This window comes from Felis catus, chromosome E2 (genome assembly GCF_018350175.1).
Source record: "Felis catus isolate Fca126 chromosome E2, F.catus_Fca126_mat1.0, whole genome shotgun sequence".
Lineage (NCBI taxonomy): Eukaryota > Metazoa > Chordata > Mammalia > Carnivora > Felidae > Felis > Felis catus.
In genome coordinates this window covers 1,581,172-1,589,696 of record NC_058382.1, presented here as the reverse complement: position 1 = coordinate 1,589,696, position 8,525 = coordinate 1,581,172, and positions in this window count along the sequence as shown.

The following is an 8,525-nucleotide window of genomic DNA, read 5'->3' as shown; positions in this document are numbered from 1 at the left end:
TTCCAGTGTAGTAAGTAACAGTACCTTTATCAGCATCTTTTGGAATTCCTTCTTTGTTTTTTTGTGGGTTTTTTTTTTTTTGTTTTGCTTTGCTTTGCTTTGACCTACCTGTGATAGTATTACCTCACATTAAGAAATATGCTGTACAGAAAGATGTAAAAATAATCACGCATTCACTTTGAACCCTCCTCAGGGCCTCCTAAATCACCGCAGGTGTACTTTTCTATTGCCATCATAGACCAAGCCATTTTTGTTACATTGATTCATGGCATTATTGTGAAGGCACCTCTTAATCCTTTTCGGGTCATGTCTAAGAAGTCTTAAGGAAGCTCTGTCCTGAATACTTTCTCCTGTGTTTTCTCCTAGAAGTGTTATTTTTGCATATAAATCTCTGATCCACGTCAAGTTAATTTTTGTATTACCATGTGAGGTTTAGGTTGAGTTTCTTTCTTGTATTTTTGCTTAAGGATGTTCAGTTGACTGGCACCATTGGTTGAAAACTAGACTACAGTACTATGCCTCCACTGAATTATGTTTATTCCTTAATCAAAAACCTGTTGGGCATATTTGTGTTGGTCTATTTCTGAGTCTCTGTGTTATCCCACTGATTTGTACATCTAAACTTCTGCCAGTACCAAACTATCTTGATTACTGCAGCTTTTAGTAAATCTTAAAATTGGGTGAAGTGATTTCTCCTTTATTCTTTTTTAAAATTGATTTAGCTTTCCATATCAAATTTTTTCCCTTGGCTTTCTGTAAACACTTTATCATGTGCTTGTCTGTATGTAGGAAACATCTTGTTGGGAATTTGATACACACTACATTAGTCTATGGATCATTTCTGTGAGATTTGGCATCTTTATTATTTTGACTGTCACACCACGAACATGGTATGTCTCTTCATTTATTTAGATCTTTTTTGGTTTATTTCACTAGCGTTTTGTAATTTTCCACTTGTAAATCCTGAACATATTTTGTTAGATTTTTACTTTGGCACTTTTTTTGGAGTCACTGTATGTTATATGGAGGTTTTAATTCCAGTTTGTACATGATCATTACTGTTACAGAGAAATATGATTAATTTTGATGTGTTGACCTTGCCTCCTGCAACCTTGCTGAATACTTATTCTAGCAGAATTTTGTGTAGATTCCTCAGGATTTTCTTCATAAACAATAATGTTATCAGCAAATTGCAAATATCTTTTGTCTTCTTCCCAATCTGTATCCCTTCCATTTCCTTTTCTGTCTTTATTGTACTAGCTAGAACTTGCAGTACAATGTCAAATAAAAGGGTGAAAGAGGACATACTTGCCTAGTTTGTAATGTTAAGAAGAAAACATTCACTGTTGATTATTAAATATGATGGCTGTGGGTTTTTTGTTGTTTTACTTTTTTAAAAATTTTAATTCCAGTGCAGTTAACAAACAGCATTATATTGGGGCGCCTGGGTGGCTCAGTCAGTTGAGCGTCCAACTTCGCCTCAGGTCATGATCTCACGGCTTGTAAGTTCAAGCCCCACGTTGGGCTCTGTGTTGACAGCTCGGAGACTGGAGCCTGCTTCGGATTCTGCTTCAGATCCCACTCTCTGCTCCTAACCCACTCACATTCTGTCTCTGTCTCTCTTGAAAATAAATAAACATTAAAAAAAAAAACAGCATTTTATTAGTTTCAGGCGTACAATATAGTGACTCACCAGTTCCGTATATTACTCATTCCTGGAGATAAGTGTACTCTTAATTCCCTTCACCTAATACATCCTTCCCAACCACCTTCCCTCTGTTAACTGTTGTCTATAATTAAGAGTCTATTTTTTGGTTTGTCTCTTTTATATATATGTATACGTATATGTATATGTATACATATGTGTGTGTGTGTGTGTGTGTGTGTGTGTGTGTTCTCTGCCTAGTTTGGAAAGACATCCTCTTAATTTACTAAGAGCTTTCATTGAAAGGGTATTGAATTTTGCCAAATGTTTTTTCTCCTTTGGCTGATGTGACCATGTGATTTTTCTTCTGTAGCCTGTTGATATGACAGATTGCTTTGACTGGTTTTGAATGTTGAACTGGCCTTGCCTCCTTGCTTCCTTGCAGTAAACTGCACCAGGTCACGGAATATAAATATAGTGTAGCAGCATTCTGTTTGCTAATCTTTTATTGGGGAATTTTGTGTCTAAAATCATAAGTATATTGGTGTATAATTTTTTTGTACTAATATCGGTGTCTGCGGATTACATGCCTCCCAAAATGAACTAGGAAGTGTTCCTCCTCTTCTTTTCTTTTCTTTCTTTTCTTTCCTGGATGAGATTTCATAAAATTGGTGCTATTTCTTACTTAAATATCTGGTAGAATTCTCCAGTGAAATCATTTGGGCCTGGAGATTTCTCTTTGGGATACTTTTTTTTTTAAAGAATTTTTTTTAAATGTTTATTTATTTTTGAGAGAGAGAGAGACAGAGACAGAGCATGAGCAGGGGAGGGGCAAAGAGAGAGGGAGACACAGAATCCGAAGCAGGGCTCCAGGCTCCGAGCTGTCAGCACAGAGCCCGACACGGGGCTCGAACCCACAAGCTGTGAGAGTATGACCCGAGTCGATGTGGGATGCTCAACCAACTGAGCCACCCAGGTGCCCCATCTTTGGGATACTTTTAATAACACATTCATTCAACTTAATTGGTAGAGGACTATTGAGAGTTGTTATTTTTTATATCAGGTGGGTTTTGATAGAACTCTGGAGGAGTTGTTCCATTTCATCTAAGTCTTCTAACTAAATTGTGGAATTGTTTGAAGTATTCCTTTATTATTATTTTCATGATAGGAAGACCTATGATTATATCTCCTGTTTTATTCCTGATATTAGAAATGGATATTTGTTCTTCTTATCTTCTTAGATTTTATCAATTTTATTGACTATTTCAAAAAACTAGCTTTTTATATCACTGATTTTTTTCTATTCCTATTCTCAGTTTCTTCTCTGGTGTTTACTATTCTACTCTTTCTGGTTTTATTTAGCTCTATGTAGTTTTTTGAGATGGTAGGGTTTGTTTTTTTCTTTTTTAATGTAAGAAGCCTTTGGTTCTGTGAATTTCCTGCATCACTGTTGGGAGTTCCAGCCCAGAAATTTTCATATGTTTTGAATTCACTTTCATTCAGTTTAAATAATTCTTGATTCTATTGGATACTTCCTCTGTGACCCATGGATTATTTAGAACGGTGCTCGTTAATACCCAAGTGTTTGGAATATTTTATTATTTTTCTGTTATTTCTAGTTTCATATGTGGTCTGAGTGATTTCAGAACATTTACATTTGTTGAGGTGTATTTTATGACCCACAAACAGATGAGCCATAAACAACATTCTTGTTAAATGTTCCATGGGTGCTTGAAAAAGATGTTCCATGGGTGCTTGAAAAAGATAGGTAGCTATAGATATAGATACAGATATAGATATATTCTGCTGTTGTTGGGTGGAGTGTTCTATAAATGTGAGATTCTGCTGGTTATTGGTGTTACTCAGATTTTCCATATCCTTGCTGATTTTGTGCCTTGCTGATTTTGTTCAGTCACTGAACAAGGAGCATTGAAATCCTCAACTATAATTGTGGAATTGTCTCTTTCTTTCTGTTCTGTTACCTTTTGCTTTGTGTGTTGGAATGTTTTCTTGTTTGGTGCATACACATTTATGATGGCTGTATCTTTTTTGGTATGTTGACCCTTGTATCATTATGTAACTAATATCCCTCTTTGTCCCTGTTAATTTTCATGGCTGTGAAGTATACTTTATCTGGTATTAACATAGCCACTGCTGGACTTTTATTACTATTTATATGGTTTATATTTGTGCATCTCTTTTATTTTAACGTACCTATATTGTTACATTTGAGGTAAATTTTTTGTGGGTAGCATACGAGGGATCCTGCATTTTTTCCCCTACCACTTTGACAGTGTGTCTTTTAATTGGCATGTTAGACCATTTATACTTGAAGTCGTTACTGACATGTTGGGACTAAATGTCATTTTTCTTCTTCGATTTTTAATTTTTCCCGTTTCTTGTTCTTGTTTTGCTGTTTTGGTATTTGTGGGGGTGGGCAAAGGGTTCCTTGCCTTTTTTTAGGTCCCTGGGCATATTTTAGAATTCAGCTTTGATTCACATATAGTGGTTTGGGGGTATATTTCTTTTTTCCTTTTTATTTTTAAGTCGTTGCTCTAGGTATTAAAATGTACATGTGCAATTTATCACAGTCTCCTCTCAACAACATTTACCAGTTAAGTGCAATGTAGAAACCTTAGTTCTATTAGGTCCCTTTACGCTCACTATTCTTTTAGTTGTCTTGGGTGTTTACTCTTCCCATGTTGAGGACCATATTGAATGATGTTACAATTTTTGTTTCAGTTGTCAAACATTTTTATTTTTTTAATATTTTTAGTTTTTCAGTTAATTCATTTATTATTTCTGTGAGAGAGAGAACGCATACGCGCACACAAGTGGAGGGGGAGGGGGGGAGAGAGACAGACAGAATCTGAAGCAGGCTCCAGGCTCTGAGCTGTCAGCACAAAGCCCCACACGGGGCTTGAACTCAAAAACCGCGAGATCATGACCTGAACCCAAGTCCAATGCTCAACTGACAGCCACCCAGGGGCACCTGTCAAACATTTTTAAAAGCTCATGAGAAGGGTAGTCAGTTTACCTGTTTCTTACTCTTTTGTTAAAGTTTCATTTCCTTTCTGTTCGGAGAATTTCCTGTAGCCATTCTTTCAGGGTAGGTCTCCTGGTGACACACGTTCTTTGTTTTCTTTCATCTGAGAATGGCTTTATTTCCTCATCCTTGACAGAAATTTTGATGTAATATAGGGTTCATGGTTGGCAATTCTTAGTACTTGAAAAATGTTACTTCACTACCTTCAGACCTCCTGTGGTTTCGGGTGAGAAATCTGCCATTCTGTTCCCCTACAGATAATATGTCATTTCCCTCTAGCTGCTTTTAAAATGTTTGTCTGTCTTTAGTTTTGAGAAATTTAATTATTTTGTGTCCTGGTGTAGAAATTTTTTGTTCATCCTGTTTGGGGTTTCTTTAGGTTTTTGAAATTGCCTTTTGCCAATTTGGGGGGATTTTCAACCTTTATTTATTCCAGTATTTAGCTCCACACTCTTTCTGCTTCCTTTCTGGGACATCAGCAATATGAATGTTACTTTTTTTCATTATCCCCACAGGTCCCTGAGGCTCTGTTGTTTTTAAATTTGTTTTATCCAGTCATTTTATGTCTGTTGGGCTTGAGTAATTTGTCGACCCATCTTTGGGGAAGGGGCAGGGAATGAAGTGCCAGCCACCCTCATTGCTTCCGGATGCAGTTGGAAGATTAGCTCCTCCCCTGGGTTTGCATGACACTATCCTGGATGTGGAAGCAGAACCCCACCTCGGATCACCTCCTTGGGCTTTGGTACTAGGTGAGGGTGCACATTTAGCTCTCCCCGCTGCACAAAGGGAAGGAGCCTATGGGTTTTTTTATCAGGTTCCCCAAATTGGGGGGGGGGGGCGGGGGTGCAGAAGGGGACAGTGGGGATCAAAAGTGGGCAACAACCAAACATCAAAAGTGGAACTAGACTCTTGCCCCTTTGGTTGGCTAGTTGATTAGGAAAAGCCCAGGCCTTGGTTACAGATGGATCTCCTTCCTCTTTGGGGGCGAGTGGGAGGTCGGCTGCAAAGGAACTGGTGATACATCACATCTCACTTAGAGTGGCCCCGAAGGATACTGGTGTGGAGAAGTCCTCTCTGTGGCCAGATCTTGGACCAGGACAATTGGGTATCACTTTTGCATTAGGACAGGTGGCCTGAAGTAAGGCAATATGTGTACTTTTGTGGCAGATGGCTTGTCTGGTTGTTGAGCAGCACTGAAGAATCAAGAGTAGCAGACAAGTGATATGTTTGTATGGAACAGGAGCACGCAGTTACTAGAGGGGGTGCGGTGAAGGGATACGTGTGTTCCCCATCAGCGCCTGCAGGCACCCATTGCAGAGTAGTCGAGGTTAGCCAGGCTCAGCCGTCAGCCTTCCCCGTCTTGGCACCTTGGGGTGGCGGAAATGGAGCTTTTAGGTGAGCCTTGCAGCATGGCGTCCGCCTCCCCACAACTGGAATAGCCACTTCACTAACTGAACCTCTGACGTGCCAGTTACAAAGACCGACGCTAAGATCATGATACGATACATTCTCTAGGAGACCAAACTGCCACTTGGTGGCAGATTGCTTACATCAGGTCTGTTTCTTACTGTGGGGAAGTGATTCGTCTTTACTGGGATTGATAGTTATTTCTGGGTATGGTATTAACTTCTCTGCCAAAAGGGCCTCTGCAGATACCGTTATAAAGGTGTATTGATTACTTGATCTGCCAACGCCAGCTGGCCATCACACTGAAGATGCGATCCCAGTGTAGACACAAATGGACTGAGGTCTTGCAAGGGAGTTTCTGTAGCCAACACTGTTGGTTCCCCCGTTCCCTATATAACCCACTTTCCCACAAGTCTTACCAGAGGGTCCCCAGCAGGAAGGAGCCACACTTGCCCGTGACGTCAGCCCCCTCACTAATGGAAATCGTAGGGCCTTCCCCCTTGTCCGTCTCCCTGCCTGCCCTCACTCCTGTGCATTCCAAGCTCATGTCTCAGGTATACCCCCAGGCCCCAGTAATCCTCTCACGGTTTTCTGCCATAAAATATCTAAAGGAACAAGTTCTGTTTCCACATTTGCTGTCCTCCCCCAGTTTTCGTTTTCCCACTCTCACGTGTAGACACTACTCCACACTCCCCCAAAAGCCCCCTGCTTGCCCCATTCTGTGGCAGCAGCCATACCAGACCCTAGACCCAGGGTAATTGTAAGCCCCACATTTTGAGCTGCTTCAGGCTGTGGGGGAATTCTGGAAAAGCCTGGATCCCCATATCCCCCACCCCACAAACCTCTGCCTACTCCTCACTTCCAAGTGTGTTCATGTTTTTCAGCATCATTTTAGCCTTCTCTCGGGGTTCCAATTTTTATATTTACTGCTTGAACATACTTGCTTTCTCCACCAAATACCTGCCCTTATCATCATCTTTTCTGACCCATTTTCTTCAAGCAGCTCTTCTCTACACGGGTGAAATCCTAGATGTTCGTAAAGTAAGCTAAAATATCTGAAGAATTCAGCTATTCAGATGAACACTATTTTCTGGCTTTGTTATCACCATTTCTGGACCTCCACTCCACTGCTTCTCACTGATGAAAGGAACCTCAGGTGAAATTTTGTGTTATTCTTCCTACAACATGGCAACCCCAGTGTGCATTTCCCCGTGGGTTCTGTGCTACCTGCCCCCACACCATGGCTCTCTGCAGCTTTCCCCTTGTGATGTTAATATGTTCAGCCTATAAAATGATATGCCATTTTCTTTTCTTTTTTTTTTTTTTTTTGCCATTCTCTTTTCTAAGTCTTTCTCCCAAAATTTTCACGTACCATAGAACAAAATTTGTACTGCTTTCTTGCATACTTTCTTTACATTCTTTCCTTGTTCTTTTGGACAAGTCTAGGGAAGTATCTGAACTGAATCACGTTATCTTAAACTTTAAATATCCCTTATTTATTTAAAAAATGTATTGAAGTGTAATTTGCATTTAATCATCTCACTTTTAAGAATATATCTTGGGGCGCCTGGGTGGCTCAGTTGGTTAAGCATCCGTGTCTTGGTTTTGGCTCAGGTCATGATCTCACAGTTTGTGGTTGGAGCCCCACGTCAGGCTCTCTGCTGACAGCTCAGAGCCTGGAGCCTGCTTTGGATTCTGTGTCTTCCTCTTTATCTCTCTGCCCCTCCTCCACTTGCTCTCTGTGTGTCTCTCTCAAAAAATCAATAAACATTAAAAAAATTTTTAAAGAATATATCTTGATTAATTTTGAAAAATATATATACAGTTTTGTGACCATCATCACCATCAAGATGTGAAATACTTGCATTACTCCCAAGCGTTCCTTCATGTAGTCCAATCCCTCTCCAAAACCCCAGCCTTAGGAGCCACTGATCTGGTTTTTTTTAGAATACCAAATGAATGGAATCACTTAATATGTGGTCTTTTTTTTTTTCAGGTATTTTAAGATTCAGCCATGTTGTTTCTATTTCTTTTACATAAAACCAAGTAGTCTCTTGTTTTCTGTATGTGCTATAATTTCTTCATCCATTTCCAGTTTATGGAAAACATTTCCATGTTTTGGACTATTGTGAACAAAACTTCCCTGAATATTTCAATAGATGTTTGGTAGGAGACATTTTCACTTGCATAACTGGAGGAGTGCAGTGTCCTGTAGCACATGTACAGCTGCCTGTGTAGGGAACTGCCAGTCGTTCTCTGAAATGGCCGTCCCAGTTGGCGTTCTCGCCAACAGTGTATGGGAATGCTAGCTGTTCTGCATCCTCAGCAGCACTTGGTATTGTTGGTCTTTTTAATTTTAGCAATTCTAGCAGGTGCTTCATTACTGTAGTATAGTTTTAGGTGGCATTGCCAGAATGACTCATGATA